This window comes from Nerophis ophidion, linkage group LG05, assembly GCF_033978795.1.
Source record: "Nerophis ophidion isolate RoL-2023_Sa linkage group LG05, RoL_Noph_v1.0, whole genome shotgun sequence".
Lineage (NCBI taxonomy): Eukaryota > Metazoa > Chordata > Actinopteri > Syngnathiformes > Syngnathidae > Nerophis > Nerophis ophidion.
The window spans coordinates 23,319,485-23,334,097 of NC_084615.1; positions in this window are offsets into that span (position 1 = coordinate 23,319,485).

Sequence of the window (14,613 nt, forward strand, 5' to 3'; positions counted from 1 at the left end):
TGTAAATACACCCTTTCCCGGGCGAGGACCATGGACTCAGACTTGGAGGTGTTGATTCTCATCCCAGTCGCTTCACACTCCGATCCAGTGAGAACTGAAGATCCTGGCCAGATAAAGCCATCAGGACCACGTAATCTGCAAAAAGCAGAGACACAATTTTGCAGCCACCAAACCGGATCACCTCAACGCCCCTGACTGCTTCTAGAAATTCTGTCCATAAACGTTATGAACAGAATCGGTGACAAAGAACAGCCTTGGGGGAGTCCAACCCTCGCCGGAAACAGGTTCGACTTACTGCCGGCAATGCGGACCAAGCTCTGACACTGATCGTACAGGGAGCGGACCGCCACAATCAGACACAATCTGAGCATTCCCCACAGGACTTCCCGAGGGACACGGTCGAATGCCTTCTCTAAGTCCACAAAGCACATGTAGACTGGTTGGGCAAAATCCCATGCACCCTCAAGAACCCAGCCGAGAGTATGGATAGAGCTGGTCGTGGAACTGTAGATCATTTTTCAATTATTCAATTTTTTGGTTTTTGCACACCATATTTGTATGTAAAAGTATTTGTCATTGTTGTGTTTTGATTAGTACTTATTTTTCTAATCCACTAAGCCTATGGTTTATTTTTTTATGAAGTAAATAATCTTTGTGAGTAACACATCGTTTTATATCATTTGTAAGTAGGTTAGATATAATTATTGAATATGATCAAAATCAAGAGTAAGATTATTAATACAGTGTTAATGTTTGAGTGGGACCCGTGCCCCTCTGGAGTGGAAAAGTTTGGCCCCGTGGTCAAAAATGTTGACAAATGCTGCTTGAAGGCCACTTGTCCTGGGAACTCTTTCACTTACAGTACAATGAACCATATTTTTCAAAAATGGGTCGGCAGGAAAAATCAAACATTGGGCTTTCAAGATGAACTCGGACCACCCTATCAAATAGGTCTGTGGGATGGAATAAAAGACAACACAATCAGAGAGGCCTAGATAAGGTAATTTAGTTTAAGTGTATGGGAAAGCTATTATTGAGAAATTAAGAAATATTTAAAAGTGTCTCTTCTTGTTTAGACCCCCTGATCTGGGCTATTTTACTGAATGTTTCAGGGGGCTGCAAGTTAAATGGGACTATATATTAATATTTAATCGGCAGTGATGAATATATTTTATTTTAAAACGCTGAACAAATTATCCATCCATCGATCCATCCATCCAAAAGTAGTTTTAATGACACAGCTTTGCAACAGTTGATGTTCTAGTTTCAAGAATGTTTTACTATAGGTCATAAAATCTCAGCAACAAGCTGTAATATCTTACAGAGATCATTTAGGACCAAAACACTTAAAACCAGTAAAACACTTAAACATAAAATCTGCTTAGTGAGAAGAACTATCTTATTAGACAGAATATAAGCAAATATATGTTGTGTTTTTAGTGTTCTCCTGCCTTCTCCTATTGTCTGCAGCTGTGTATTTAGTGATTCGTCCTCAGCGAGGGGCGGACCTTGAGGCACACCTGCTTGCAATTAGCACACCAGTATTTAGGCTCTGTCAGCTTGGCCTTGCCGGTTATTGTATACAGAACTCCTCTCGTGCATGCACCTGCTTCTTCTTGTGTGTTTATTTCCTCGTCCCCCTGGGGTAAAAGGATTTCTTTTGTTGGACTCTTGCCCTGCTCAGTGTGCCCTGGCCCTTTCTCCTGCTGACCTCTGAGGAACTTATTTTGTCCAGATTTCATGGTGTGCGTTTCTGCCCAATCACCCTTAGTTTTCCCTTTTTGTCTATTTTTTCATTTTTTGTAATTCCATCTTGTCTCTTGTCTCTGCATCCTCGAGTCACCCCCACTTGACCAAGACCTTAACAATATCACCCTTATTTGAGATATTTAATCTTGCTTAGATTGCAGTTTTTGCAATGTAGACCATTCATCAGTAGTGAACCTTATAAACCGGTGCACCCTATGGTCCGGAAAATACGGTGCTGGATTAATCGAACAAACCAATTGATAGAATACTTTATTACTAAAGTAATCATTAGCTGCAGACTTACTGTGTATTAAACTAATACCAATACTAATAATATTTTTGTCATCAACAAGAAGCTTTGATTCTGAAAATAGAATTTCCTCCCTTGCAAAGCTCGACCTACATTGCATTAGTTTTGCTTCTTTTTTTAAGCGAAGCATAATTAAGTGGCTCATTCATTCCTTTATTTTTTTTTTGTCTGTACTCAGCCCCCTGTGGAAGTGTGGAGACCCCCCCCGGCCTTAAGCGACTGTTTGCTGCAGTTCCAGGCTGGTCGTCGCCAAGCCGAGCTGATCTCTCAGCATGATTAGAGCTCAAAAAGCAGCTCGTGCGAGCCGAGCGTTTATGACAGCTGACTACAACAAGCGCGCCACCGAGCGGAGAGTCGCCGCTCGAGCGGAAAACATGGGTTTTCAAAGCTGTGTTTGATTTCTCATTCCTTTTTAAAGGACTCGGTTATGTCAAAGATGACCGTCTGTCACGAGGGTTCACTCGTGTTGCTGTTGCGATGGGTGTTGTTGGAGAGTGTGTGTGTGTGCAAAGTGCTTTCATCCGTTGGCTTGTTTCGGATTGACGCTTGCTTGATTGGATAAATGAGGTTTTCAGGTACCTTCGCCCGGTATTCTGTTTAGTTTTTCATAAACCTTTCATTGTTAGTCGGACTTGGCAGATTTCTGTGTTGGACTAATTGATTTTGAAACTTACCTGACTTAAACATGTTCTTAGTTGTTTTTGTTTTTTTTACTTTGAATAGATAGAATAGAATAGAATAGAAAGTACTTTATTGATCCCTGGGGGAAATTCAGCACCACAGTTCGCTCACAATAAACAATAATAATAATAGATAACATATAACGTATATTATATATATGATATATAATATATGAATAGTATGAATATATTCTACATATATTCTACATTTAAGTGCAGTCAAGGAACATATGCATTATACCGTCTGATGGCTGTCGGTATAAAGGACCTCCTGTGTCGTTCCGTGTTACATTTTGGGAGTCTGAGCCTTCCACTGAACGTGCTCATTCTCTCCGCCAGGTCCGTGTATAGTGGGTGGGAGGTGTTGTCCATAATGGCTAGGAGTTTTGCTAAACTTCTCCTCTCTGACATCACCGCCAGAGAGTCTAGCTCCGCTCCCACCACATTACTGGCCTTCTCTACCAACTTGTCCAGTCTGTATGTGTCCCTCGCTGCCCCAGCAAGCCACGGCGTACAAGAAGGCGCCCGCCCCCACCGACTCGTAGAACATCTTCAACATCTCTGTACAGACGTTGAAGGATCCTAGCCTCCTGAGGAAGTAGAGCCGGCTCTGTCCCTTCTTGTAGAGGGCCTCAGTGTTTTGACCCATTCAGCTTGTTGTCGATGTGTACTCCGGGGTATTCATAATCCTCAGCCCTCCCCACATCGACCCCCCTGATGGAAACAGGGGTTCGCCGGAGTACTCCTCCTCCTTCCCAGGTCCACAACCAGCTCGTTGGTCTTCGTCACATTGAGCTAAAGGTGGTTCTTTCCGCACCATGTGACAAAGTGCTCCACCAGTGCCCTGTATTCCTCGTCATCACCATCCTCAATACACCCCACTATCGCAGAGTCATCAGAAAACTTCTGAAGGTGGCAGGACTCTGACTGATAGTGGAAATCGGTGGTGTAAATGGTAAAGAGGAAGGGGGAGAGGACTGTACCCTGCGGGGCCCCGGTGTTGCTGACCAGCCTGTCAGACACACAGTCCTGCAGTCGAACGTACTGTGGTCTGTCAGTCAGGTAATCTACCACCCAGGACACCAAAGGGGCCTCCCCCTGCATCTTCTCCAACTTCACACCCAGTAGCCCACGCCGTATGGTATCGAAAGCACTGGAGAAGTCAAAAAACATGACCCTCACATTGCTTGCAGGCTTGTCCAGGTCGGTGTGGGCTCGGCTCAGCAGGTAGATGACTACGTCCTCCACTCCCAGTCGTGGCTGGTAGGCGAATTGGAGTGGGTCCAGGTGGGAGCTTGACTGTAGGGCGGAGTTGTTCCAGGACCAACCTCTCCATGGTCTTCATGATATGGGAGGTTAGCGCCACCGGGCTGTAGTCCTTTGACGTGCTGGGTCGCGTGCACTTGGGGATGGGGACCACGCATGAGGTTTTCGACTGTGTGGGGCCTTTCTGCAGCCTAAGGCTCATGTTGAAGATGTGCTGGAGCAAACCACACAGCTGTGGGGCGCAGGCTTTGAGCACCCTGGGCCTCACACCGTCAGGACCCACGGCCTTGCCTGTGTGTAACCTATTTAGCTGTGCATTCACCTGTTCTGCAGACAGACACACTGGGGGGGTCTCAGGTGGTTGGGGGAGGGGTGAGTCAGCATTATGAGGGTGATGTGTTAAGTAGGGAGAGGTAGTCATTGGTGTTGTGGGGCTGTGAGGCAGGGAGGGGGGGATGGATCAGTGTGCTGAAGTTGTCAGGAGCCCGGTTGGCATGTTTTGGGGGGGGGGGGGGGGGGGGGGCAGGAGTTTGTCGGAGACACTGTGTCAAACCTGTTAAAGAACTGGTTTAGCTCATTGGCCCTCTCTTTGCGTCCGTCCACCCTCCGACCCCCCTGATGGTTTGAGGCCGATGATGGTCTGCATACCTCTCCAGACCGCCTTCATGTTGTTATCCTTCAGATTCCCTTTCAGCTTCCTCCTGCAGTTCTCCTTGGCCTCCCTGAGTTTGGTCTTCAGCAACACCTGAACTCTTTTCACCTCTTCCCTGTTACGAGCATTGAATGCCCTCTTAAGTATGGCTTTGATGTCTTTGGTCACCCACGGCTTGTTGTTTGGGGAGCAGGTGACCGTCTTTGATGGGACATTTGAGTCAACACAGAAGTTGATATAGTCTGTGCTGCACTCCGTGAGCCCGTCAATGTCCCCTCCATGAGGCTCCATGAGCACATGCCAGTCAGTTACCTCAAAACAGCCTAGTAGTGTCTCTTGGACCCCTTCTGACCACCTTCTCACAGTTTTTTTTGGTCACAGGCAGTCTTTTGACCAGAGGCACATAACAGGTGTTGAGGTAAACAAGGTTGTGGTCTGACAGGCAGAGCTCTGGGAGTGCTATAGAGCAATACGCATCCTTGATGTTTGCGTACAGCAGGTCCAGGATCTTATTTCCTCTGGTGTGGCAGCTGACATACTGAGTGAAGTTGGGTAGAGATTTGTCCATAGTAACATGGTTAAAATACCCCTAGATGAGGATGAGGGCTTTCGGGTGCTGGGTTTGTAGTCTGGCTATGGAGCTGTGGATGACGTCACTGGCAGCTGCAGAGTTAGCAGAGGGGGGATATATACCGCCATCATTATAACAGGCAGAATCTTCCTGGGCAAATAATATGGTCTGAGTCCTACAGCTGACATCTCTATATTCGGGTCACAGTGGCGCTATTTTATTGTAATATGACCGGGGAAAAAATATTTCTTATTAATAAACAAGGCAAGCCCCCCTCCTTTCCACTTGCCGTTGCTTCGGTCAGCGCGCACCATTTCAAAGCCGTTTATAGATACGTCGTGCAGCCACGTCTCAGTAAAACACATTAGGCTACACTCACAATATTCTTTCTGACTACCGGCAAGCACCGAAAACTCTTTCATTTTGTTTGCCAGAGAGCGCACGTTACCCATGACGACGGAAGGAATATATGGCTTATATCTCCTTCTCTCCCTCCTCGTTTCAGCCCTCTTCTGTCTCGAGCGTCTCCCTTTCCCTCGACAGCCACGAGAACCTCCATAAGTCCTTTTTACCTCCTCCGTGATCTGGTTAGTTAGCGCCGGGTCCCTTAGCTGGATGCTAATAACTGGTGCCGCTAAAAACTGTCCCTTGGTGTAGATGAAAGAGCCTCTCCACTGATGTTGCCCCTTTGAGTTCGTCAGTAGCGTCCCCACCGTCAGTAAGACGAACAAAACACTTCCAAACTGCATGTTTAGAAGGGCACGACTTGATAGAAAGTAAATGTAGAGTAAATGTAAAAATATATAAAAGTACAAAACGAACAAAGACAAGAGACAAGGATGGAGCGAACTACAGCAGCAGCCGTCTACATCGACTATATCAATATGAAAGTGTATCCCCAAATTCCTTTTAAACTTTATGTCCCTATACTTTCGTATTATAGGAAATGTTAAAGTCCTCGCGTTGTACTGTTTTTCGACAATTTTGAGTAATTTCCAGAGGTCTCACAACAGTAGGGATGTATACCGAGTACTAGGGATGTCCGATAATATCGGCAGTCCGATAAATGCTTTAAAATGTTATATCGGAAATTATCGGTATCGGTTTCAAAATTGTCAGTATCTGTTTCAAAAAGTAAAATTCATGACTTTTTAAAACGCCGCTGTGGACTCTGACGGAAGGAGAAGTACAGAGCGCCAATAAACCTTAGAGGCACCGCTTTTGCATGCCGGCCCAATCACCTAATATCTACAGCTTTTCACACACACACAAGTGAATGCAGGCATACTTGGTCAACAGACATACAGGTCACACTGAGGGTGTTACAAATATGCGCCACACTGTGAACCCACACCACACAAGAATGACAAACACATTTCGGGAGAACATCTGCACCGTAACACAACATAAACACAACAGAACAAATACCCAGAAACCCTTGCAGCACTAACTCTTCCGGGACCCTACAATACACCCCCCACCCACCTCAACCTCCTCATGTTCTCTCAGGGAGAGCTTGTTCCAAATTCCAAGCTGCTGTTTTGAGGCATGTTAAAAAAAAATAATGCACTTTGTGACTTCAATAATACATATTTTTTTCCATAACTTGAGTTGATTTATTTTTGGAAAACCTAGTTTCATTGTTTAATGCATCCTGCGGGGCATCACAAAAAAAATAGGCATAATAATGCGTTAATTCCACGACTGTATATATCGGTATCGGTTGATATCAGAATCTGTAATTAAGAGTTGGACAATATCGGAATATCGGATATTGGCAAAAAAGACAATATCGGACATCTCTAATTACCATCATTTTTCAGTCTACACCTATTTCTTATGTTTGACTGCCATCTACTGGTCACACTTTTCATTACACTATTTACCAAATAAAAAAGCTTTGCGGTCGGTAAGCGAAACCAGATTCACACCGGGTTATAAGGCGCGCTGTGGTGTTTTTGGGGGAAAAACATTATTTTAAGTGCACCTTATAGTCCGGGAAATATGGTAAATAAAATAGAATTGATTAAAATTAAATAGCCATTATTTGTTGAAATTGTGTGTCAAAGGCAAGCCAAAGGGAGCCAGGGCAGATGCATGAAAGAGCCGCATGTACATGGTGTCGATTCAAATCAATGTATTCAAGAAAGACCCTTGAGATGCGGCGTCTCGATTTCAAGGGGGTCCTAAAATAGTCAATAGTCAAACGACAGGCCGCTGCATCCCAGAGAAGCCGCCAACAGAGAGGTGGGGGAGGAAGTCGGAAGACACGATGCCGTTTCCTTAAAGCCGAGCGTTTGTCGTGCAAGGGAAGTGAATTCTATTTATATAGCACTTTTCTCTAGTGACTCAAAGCGCTATTACGAACCCCGTTTCCATATGAGTTGGGAAATTGTGTTAGATGTAAATATAAAAGGAATGAAATGATTTGCAAATCATTTTCAACCCATATTCAATTCACAATATGTTTGATGTTTGAACTGATCAACTTTTTTTTTTTTGCAAATAATCATTAACTTTAGAATTTGATGCCAGCAACACGTGACAAAGAAGTTGGGAAAGGTGACAATAAATACTGATTAAGTTGATGAATGCTCTTATAACATTTACTTGGAACATCCCACAGGTGTGCAGGCTATTTGGGAACAAGTGGGTGTCTTTTTCATAGACGCCCCTGCTTATTTCAGCAAGACAATGCCAAGCCACATTCAGCACATGTTACAACAGCGTGGCTTCGTAAAAAAAAGAGTGCGGGTACTTTTCTGGCCCACCTTCAGTCCAGACCTGTCTCCCGTCGAAAATGTGTGGCGCATTATGAAGCGTAAAATACGACAGCGGAGACCCCGGACTGTTGAATGAGTGAAGCTCTACATAAAACAAGAGTGGGAAATAATTCCACTTTCAAAGCTTCAACAATTAGTTTCTTCAGTTCCCAAACGTTTATTGAGTGTTGTTAAAAGAAAAGGTGATGTAACACAGTGGTGAACATGCCCTTTCCCAACTACTTTGGCACGTATTTCAGCCATGAAATTCTAAGTTAATTATTATTTGCAAAAAAAATTAGGTTTATGAGTTTGAACATCAAATATCTTGTCTTTCACCCCATATTCAGTTGAATATGGGGTGAAAATGATTTGCAAATCATTGTATTCCCTTTATATTTACACCTAACACAACAAGTGGAACCCAATATCGAAATTGCATCTAAACCAGTGTGGGTGGCACTGAGAGCAGGTGGGTAAAGTGTCTTGCCCAAGGACACAACGGTAGTGACTAGGATGGCGGAAGCGGGGATCGAACCTGTAACCCTCAAGTTGCTGGCAGGGCCACTCTACCAACCGAGCTATAAAGGCCCACCAAAGCATACACTTGCACCCGTCGTGCAAGGGTGTGCTTTTCGACATGGCAGTTCGACATGGAACATCATTTAATAGAACCCCCAACCCAGAACAGGGTACCCTCGCAATAATCAGGTCCGGTCTCCTGTGGCCATTTCGTTGACTGTCAACAGCCTGCTCTCAATCTGTCACCTCAAGAATTCATCACACCTCTCGCTCGCTGGCTGTTCTAAGCAGACTCTTGACAGAATAGCGTATACCTTATTTTTCGGACTATAAGGCACACTTAAAATCCTTTAATTTTTTTTAAAAAATCGACGGGGTGTGCCTTATAACCCGGTGCGCCTAATGTACGGAATCATTTTGGTTGTGCTTACCGACCTCGAAGCTATTTTATTTGGTAAATGTTGAAATGATAAGTGTGACCAGTAGATGGCAGTCACACATAAGAGATACTTGTAGACTGCAATATGATGGCAGTCACACATGATGGTAAAAAATGGTAAATGGATTATACTTGTATAGCGCTTTTTTACCGTCTTAAGGAACTCAAAGCGCTATGACACTATTTCCACATTCACCCATTCACATTCACACACTGTAGGCGGGAGCTGCCATGAAAGGCGCTAACCAGGACCCATCAGGAGCAAGGGTGAAGTGTCTTGCTCAAAGACACAACGGACGTGACTCGGATGGTAGAAGGTGGTGGTTGAACCAGGAACCCTCAGGTTGCTGGCACGGCCACTCTCCCAACGTCTGTAAGAGATTTGCGTAAACTGCAATATGACTCAAGTAAACAACACCAACTTTCGTTGTGGCTTGTGGAGCCCTTTGAGACACTTGTGATTTAGGGCTATATAAATAAACATTGATTGAACAGTGGCACACAAGCTCGTGATCACGGCGCCGCTATACATCGTCCGTCTGCGCTTTTAATATCAATCAATCAATCAATGTTTACTTATATAGCCCTAAATCACTAGTGTCTCAAAGGGCTGCACAAACCACTACGACATCCTCGGTAGGCCCACATAAGGGCAAGGAAAACTCACACCCAGTGGGACGTCGGTGACAATAATGACTATGAGAACCTTGGAGAGGAGGAAAACAATGGATGTTGAGCGGGTCTAACATGATACTGTGAAAGTTCAATCCATAATGGATCCAACACAGTCGCAAGAGTCCAGTCCAAAGCGGATCCAACACAGCAGCGAGACTCCCGTTCACAGCGGAGCCAGCAGGAAACCATCCCAAGCGGAGGCGGATCAGCAGCGCAGAGATGTCCCCAGCCGATACACAGGCAAGTAGTACATGGCCACCGGATCGGACCGGACCCCCTCCACAAGGGAGAGTGGGACATAGGAGAAAAAGAAAAGAAACGGCAGATCAACTGGTCTAAAAAAAGAGTCTATTTAAAGGCTAGAGTATACAAATTAGTTTTAAGGTGAGACTTAAATGCTTCTACTGTGGTGACATCTTGAACTTTTACCGGGAGGGCATTCCAGAGTACTGGAGCCCGAAATGAAAACGCTCTATAGCCCGCAGACTTTTTTTGGGCTTTGGGAATCACTAATAAGCCGGAGTTTTTTGAACGCAGATTTCTTGCCGGGACATATGAAACAATACAATCGGCAAGATAGGATGGAGCTAACCAAGGACCGAACCCTGGGGAACTCCACTCGTTACCTTAACGTAGTCCGAGGTCACATTGTTATGGGAGACGCACTGCATCCGATCAGTAAGATAAGAGTTAAACCAAGACAGGGCTAGGTCTGACATACCAATTCGTGTTTTGATTCCATCCATCCATCCATTTTCTACCGCTTATTCCCTTTCGGGGTCGCGGGGGGCGCTGGCGCCTATCTCAGCTACAATCGGGCAGAAGGCAGGGTACACCCTGGACAAGTCGCCACCTCATCGCAGTGTGAATGTTGTCTGTCTATCTGTGTGTTTTGATTCGTTCTAATAAAATATTATGATCGACGGTATCGAAAGCAGCCCTAAGATCGAGGAGCAGCAACATAGATAACGCATCAGAATCCATTGTTAGCAATAGATCATTAGTCATTTTTGCGAGGGCTGTCTCCGCGGAGTGATTTGCCCTGAAACCGGATTGAAAGGTTTCACATAAATTGTTAGATCCTAAGTGTTCATTTAACTGCTCCGCAACAATTTTTTCGAGGATTTTTTAAATAAAGGGAAGGTGAGACACCGGTCGGTAGTTTACCATGAGGTCAGGATCGAGGTTAGGTCTTTTAAGAAAAGGATGAATAACCGCTTTTTTGAATGCTAGGGGAACAGTGCCCGAGGAAAGTGATAAGTTTATAATATTTAGCACTGATGGACCTAATAATACAAAGAGCTCCTTGATCAGTTTCCCAGGAAGAGGGTCAAGTAAACATGTTGTTTGTTTTATTCCATTTACACGTTGTAACAATTCCTCTAATGTTATTTCCTCAAAACGAGAGAAACTATTTTGGAGGGTGGTATCCGCCGTATATACAATCGTATCAGTGTTAATAGAACCCCGTTGTAGCTGGGACGCATTGTCTTTAATCTCCTTTCTAATGACTTCAATTTTCTTACTAAAGAATTACATAAAGTCATCAGCTGAGTGGGTGGAGCTACTGGAAGGAGTTGTTGGGTTAGCGATGCTACCGTACTAAACAAAAATTTTGGATCGTTTTTATTACGGTGGATGAGATTTGAGTAATATTTAGCTTCAGCTAAGGTAAGCATGCGTTTATAAGTTATTAAACCTTCACTCCATGCTTGCCATTTGCGTTCCAGCTTTCTACATAATAATTTCTGAGCTCTAGTTTCTTCTGTAAACCACGGGGTACGCTTTTTTGGAGCCTTTTTTAACTTTAGCGGTGCTATGTTATCAATGGTTTCGCGCAGGGCGTCGTTAAAGTTGTTAGTGAGGTTATCAATAGAGCCCACATACTTTGGGAATGGTGCCATTACCGAGGGCAGTAGGTCAGCAAGAGTTGTCGTTGTGGCCGTATTAATATTGTGGCTGCTATAGCAGTTATTATTATTATTAGTTTGACGAACATGCGTCTGAACCTCGAATTTTATAAGGTAATGATCGGACAATACTTTAGTATACGGGAGTATCGTAACTTTGGAAACGGTGATACCCCTGACAAGCACTAGGTCTATCGTATTACCGTTGCGATGCGTGGGTTCATTTATTATTTGTGTGAGACCACAGTTGTCAATTATAGTCTGGAGCGCTACGCACGGTGGGTCCGATGGGGTATTCATATGGATATTAAAGTCCCCCATTATGATTATATTATCGGCGTGTGTCACTAGATCAGTAACAAACTCAGAGAATTCATTGATAAAGTCCGAATAGGGCCCTGGGGGGCGGTAGATAACAGCCAGGTGTAAAGGCAGCGGTGTGACAGACCTCATAGTAAGCACCTCAAACGATTTGTATTTATTATTTATGTTAGGACTAAGGTTAAAGTTTTCATTGTATATTAGTGCGACCCCCCCACCCCTTTTAAGATAATAATATCAATATCAATTAAAGCTACACGCAGCGTTGGTCGGGTCCGCCTTTGGCTGCTGCCCCCGTGACCCAAACCCGGATAAGCGTTAGAAGATGGATGGATAGTAGCTACTATTAGCAAACAGACTGACTTACCAACTCGGCGTAATATCTTAACATCGACACACTGGCAAAAAATAAAAAATTTTAGGAACATGTTGTTTTAAAGGGGTTTTTGCGGACTTCCTGTTGATTTTTGGTGAAGGAAGTGAGTGTATGAAATGTAGGTGTAAGTCAGACCTGCATAGAAGTTTTTGTTTCATGTCTCTACGACATTCCTAACAGAAGTTACAAGCAGTTTTATCTGTGTTTTTTCCTAGGGGGTGCCAGAGCGCAATTTTGATTTTTGGGGGTTGTTTTTTTTTATTAGATGGCAATTTTTGCCATTCCCGATGTGTGTGTAAAAATTCAAATTACAGCTCGGCGTTTCTGGATGTTGTTGATAAATGGCTTTCGCTTTGCTTAAAGGCCTACTGAAATGAGATTTTCTTATTCAAACGGGGATAGCAGGTCCATTCTATGTGTCATACTTGATCATTTCGCGATATTGTCATATTTTTGCTGAAAGGATTTAGTAGAGAACATCAACGATGAAGTTCGCAACTTTTGGTTGCTAATAAAAAAAGCCTTGCCTGAACATTGTTTACAATTATGGCCACCAGCAGCGAGAGCGATTCAGATCGAGAATGCGACGATTTCCCCATTAATTTTGAGCGAGCATGAAAGATTCGTGGATAAGGATAGTGCGAGTGAAGGACTAGAAAAAAAAAAAGAAAAAAAAGGCAGGGCAGTGGGAGCTAATCAGATGTTATTAGACACATTTACTACAATAATTCAGCAAAATCCCTTATCTGCTTATTGTGTTACTAGTGTTTTAGTGAGATTATATAGTCATACCTGAAAGTCGGAGGGGTGTGGCCACGGGTATGGTGACCGCCAGTGTCTCTGAGGGAAGCCACGTTTCTCGACAAGGCGAAGCGAAGACAGCCGGTCGGGTCGGGCTGAGCTTTTCTCCCCCTCCTCCACGATGGAAGCATCCCACGTTCGGGGGCGGCCAGTCGGAGGAGTCAAGAGAGTCCGCAGCTGCCTCTTTGACAGGTGAACGAGGAACGACGCAAGCTCCACTCATGTCTACGGTAAGAGCCGACTTATTACCACAATTTTCTCACCGAAACCTGCCGGTTGACATGTGGTAGAGAACCATGTTCGCTTGACCGCTCTGTTCCATAGTAAAGCTTCACCTTCGGGAATGTAAACAAGGAAACACCGGCTGTGTTTGTGTTGCTAAAGGCAGCCGCAATACACCGCTTCCCACTTACATCTTTCTTTTGTGACCTCTCCATTATTGAAAAAAAAAAATAGATTTTATTTTTGGGCCTACCTTCCCCTTAAGGAGGCTACAGCTAACACGGGAGTTGCACAGAGTTTCGATCGATTGATTGATTGAGACTTGTATTAGTAGATTGCACAGAACAGTACGTACTCCTTACAATTGACCACTAAATGGTAACACCCGAATACGTTTTTCAACTTCTTTAAGTCGGGGTCCACGTTAATCAATTCATGGCTGCACAGAAGCCAACTTCAGTCTGCTCCGACTGTATTTCAGCCTTCATTAGTTGCTCGTTTGCTGCTGCAATCCCTGCCCACCAGAGCTTATTACCTTCCCCGTATTTTAGGTGTTTCTCAGCGGTTGGGATTTATCCTAAATCCTTGTGTTGTGTCAACTTATTCAAGTGGAGAATTTACTGAGGTTGGAGTTGCTCAAGTTTTTCCGTAAAGTAAAAACAAAACAGTCTTAGTTACCTGAGAGACTATGACTTAGTAAGTCAAAATACTGACTTACTAAGTCAAAATAATGACTCAAAAAGTCAAATTAATGACTTACTGTAAGTAAGCGTTTGCAATAAGCGTTTGAAAAAAAGAGTTAAAAGCGGGGCCACATGCTGACGTATGTTCAACTCATCATGCTTAATGTTGTTAAGGCGGCCGCCTTAACAACAAAGCCCTGCGATAAAATCCTGCTCTACCGTATTTTTCGGACCATAGGGCGCACCGGAATGAAAGGCGCACTGCCAATGAGCAGGTCTAGTCAGGTCTTTTTTCATACAAGAGGCGCACCAGATTATAAGGTGCATTAAAAAGGTCATATTCTGTTTTTTTTCTCAATTTAAAACACTTTTTTGTGGTCTTCATAACATGTTTTTCAGACTAGTTTCAAGTAGCTTTCTGAGCATCTCTGTAGGATGATCCGTTTTGTGGGCGGTCTTATTTACGTGGCTCACCTTCGACAGCGTATTCTCCCCCGTCATCTTTGTTGTAGCGGTGTAGCGTGCAAGGACGGGAGTGGAAGAAGTGTCAAACGATGGAGTTAACGGTTTTAACATCTGCAGTCCCCTCCGAGGTTTCTCATTGTAAGGATCGCTGTAACTCGGCCTGTCGCCATCACGTCTCCACCTCGTCGCTGCCACCACAGCCTGGGGGG